This window comes from Lactuca serriola, chromosome 3 (assembly GCF_051521515.1).
Source record: "Lactuca serriola cultivar US96UC23 chromosome 3, Lser_US96UC23_V15, whole genome shotgun sequence".
In the NCBI taxonomy this organism is placed as follows: Eukaryota; Viridiplantae; Streptophyta; class Magnoliopsida; order Asterales; family Asteraceae; genus Lactuca; species Lactuca serriola.
In genome coordinates, this window is record NC_136410.1 from 257,486,022 (window position 1) to 257,489,736 (window position 3,715).

The window sequence follows — 3,715 nt, forward strand, 5'->3', positions numbered from 1 at the left end:
GATCAAACTTAAGCAATGGAAGACCCCGAACATAACCGCCGGTGACAAGCTTGTTGATGTCATTGAAGTTGAGATGTGAAAGCCTTCGGTGCCACAACCAACTTTCGTCTGAATGAGCTTTGGACAAAAGACATATGGTTGGATTCCCTTTAATTGGTCTGAGATTCAGAGGGAACATTTCACCTTTTCGATCTGACTTGAGAATGACTTTGTTGGTTTTCTTCACTATAATTTCTAAACCTTCGTCATCAAATGAGACTTTGAGACCGGTACCTCCCACCAGTTGAGATACACTGATGAGATTATGCTGCAACCCTTATACATACGCCACCTTCCTTATTGTGAAGTCTCCATTTGTTATCATCCCATAACCCTTTATTGTTCCATAAGAGTTGTTACCGAACTTGACATTACCACCATTTTGAAGTGACCGAAACTCCCTTAACTCCTCCTTCCTTCCTGTCATGTAACGTGAGCAACCACTGTCTATGTACCATTCTTCGTCAAACTGCTCGTCACTGATAACCTGCAAAAAATTAAGCAGATTTAGGAACCCAAAGTTTCTTGGGTCCATGTGAGCCTTTTATAGAAACACGAATAGTAAGAGAAACATCAACAAGATATGTTCGTTTTATTAAGTTTGTTTCGTCTTTTCTTTTAATAGTAAACACTTTGATTTTATTAGAATTAGTTGCAGGTGTTTTGGATTCAGATTTTGGTGTTTGGACTTTAGCCTGCTTTCGGTCTTCCTTAGCTGAGGAAATCTTCCTTTTTCCTTTCAAATCCTTTGATGATCTTGAATTTTGTGTAGGACCAGAATTGGGCTTAGAAGAAGATTGAGAACGAGAAGAATTAAAGGAAAAAAATTAGAATGAGAATCTTTCCTGACTTGAGGTTCGAAATGACCCTTTCGGTTGTGGTCATTTAAGAGACCGAACCTGGACCTTCGGTTGCCGTTTGATGATGAACCGAAGCTGGATTTTCGGGTGTTGTAGGTTGGTGGCCCGAAACTGGGACTTTTATTGTAAAAGCTTGATGGGCTGAAACCATGTCTTTGCCTATTGTTGTTTGGCGGACCGAAACTAGCTTTTCGGTTGTTGTTGCTTTCGGGACCGAACCTATCCATTCGGTTCTGTTCTTCCTGTGGCCCGAAAGTCTTCCTCTGGTTCTTTTAAATCGGAGATTCGAAGTTCCTTTGACTCTTGTTTTCTTCTCCTTTTGACTTAGAATTTTTGTCAAAGCGAGTGTAGTGAGGATTTTGGGAGTGCCAAAACTGCTTTCGCTCTGAGAGATTTTTCTTGTATCTCAGGTTTCTCTGCTGCTTTTGAACATCAATTTTATTTTCTGAACTCAAATTGGTATTCAACGAGTCAAATTTTTGTACGGTTTCGGCCCTGAGTTTCAACTTATCATTTTCATCCAAAAGTTTTTTAAGCATGTCCTTATGGTCTTTGGATTTTATAAAGGATTCAATTTTGTCCAGACCATACATGTAAGTAGGATTGACATCATCGGAAGATACAACACTTTCACAGTTATACACTTCGGCATCAATTTCATCCTCCTTAAACTCAAGGAAGGGTAAAATCATGCGATGTATCTTCTGTCCTATTTCACAATTTAGATGCAGTTGAGTAATGTTAGCATAAAGCCTTTTGGCAATCAAACAAAAAACATTCCTTTGTTTTAAACAACTATCTAGATTTGAAATTCTTGAATTCAAGTTATTTAATTCCTTTTCATATGATTTTTGTGGAATTTTAAATGAAATAAAAATAGATTGTACCTTCTTGATCAGTTCATCAAGTTCACTGATCTGCACACTGAGAGGTTTCGTTGTAAAGTATAAGTCCTCTCGCTCTTTGGCCTCTTCATTTCCACCATCAATATTGTATCCCCTCCTCTGAGATACATCGATCACCATCAGACATCTTCCATCAGTTTCACCATTCTTTGCAACATAAGCCTTTCCATGAGAAGGCTTTCTCACTTCATCGTCTTCTGAGTCAGTCGACCACACCTGCACGCCACCGAACTCATCATCATCTACCAAACCCTACACAATAAGAGCATTCATAGAGGGATTAGTAGCAGCTTTCTTCCTTTTTATCTCTTCCAGTCTTTTCATAAGACTTGCTTTTTCATCTTTCTCTTCATCTTTCTCTGCCATCTTCTTCAACATGCAATCTTTTGTGTAGTGATTCTTCCCACCACAGTAAAAGCAACTGACACCAGAGTCAGCTTCACCCTTCACTTCCTTTTTCGATTCTTCAACCTTCGGCTCCTCTTTCACCTTTTCAGACCTGTAGCTTCCCTGCCAATTACGATTTTTGTTGGTAGGGAACTTTTTCTTAATGAACCTTCTAGGATTTGACACCATCATAGCATAGTCTTCGGCTATCAAATCGTGATCTCCCAGATTTAGATCATCTTCGTCTTCTGCTGCACTCTTACCTTTGGACAGAAGCGCCAGAGATCTTAGATTTGAAACCATGCTTTTCTCTTGCAACACTGTCTTTTCCTGGGATTTCAGAGTCCCCACTAGTTTCGCCAGCGAGTACGATTTGAACTGCTCGTGTGCTTTAACCGTTGACACAACAGCTCTCCATTCGGATCTTAGGCCATTCAGGAAAGTGACCTTATGTTCGATGAGCTTCCCTTCAATATCATGTTTGATCATCTTGCTAAGAAGATGATTGAAGCGATCAAATGTCTGTGTAACAACCTTTTCAGGCTTCTGCTTGCACTCTCCAAATTCAGAGAGAAGTAAAGTCTAAATTGTGTGCTCCAGATCTTCATTTGTGGAATACAACTCTCGCAGCCGATCCCAGATTTCCTTTGCTATACTGCAAGAACTCACCAATCTAAACGTGTCGGATTGAAGAGCGAATCGAATTAGTCTCAATGCCTTAATGTTGCATTGAAACTTCTCCTTTTCGTCCTTAGCAACGTCTTTCACGTCTTTCAACAAATCATTTTACTCCTTTTGAGTTTTAATGATTCTAGATGTTCCTGAATGAGCAAATGGGCCAGATATAATAGCTTCCCATATCAGATACCCATTATCTTCAGATCCAATGACGTAGTCTTCAAAGTGGTGCGTCCGCACTTCGTAATCTTGAGTGTAGAGAATTGGAATCTTGGTTGTAGATCCTATATTGTTTGAGATGTTAATAGGATTAGATTGAGAATCGTCCATGCTTGATCGTTTAACCAGTTATAAGATCAGCCTTTGTAATACGTAATATTAGGGCAAGATAAATAGTTAATGAGATACGTCAATTATGGAGTGACGGCTCAATAAATATCAATGAATGCGGAATAAGCCCTAATCACTTCTTTCGTAGAAGAGATGTGCATGAATTACACAGTCTCCTGCTCTGATACCAATTGATGAGTTAAGAAACTCTTTGATCGTTTAGATCTGTAAACAGGTTAATCACAGAAACGTTAAACAGAAATATCAAGAACAAGAATGAATCAAAATATGTCGAGTGATTCAATAGATTCAAGCCTCAGCAGAGCTCGACAAAGAACTTCCGCTGTAGAGGCTATTAGGGTTACAAACGATAAAGATAATATCTATGAAATAATCGACTTCAAATCTTACGTACTAAGATGCATGCAAGCATCTATAAATACTAAACCCTAGAAATAACTCACGGACGGACAGGCCCAATCCAGATACAAAAATGGACTAAAGAACGAGCCCAAG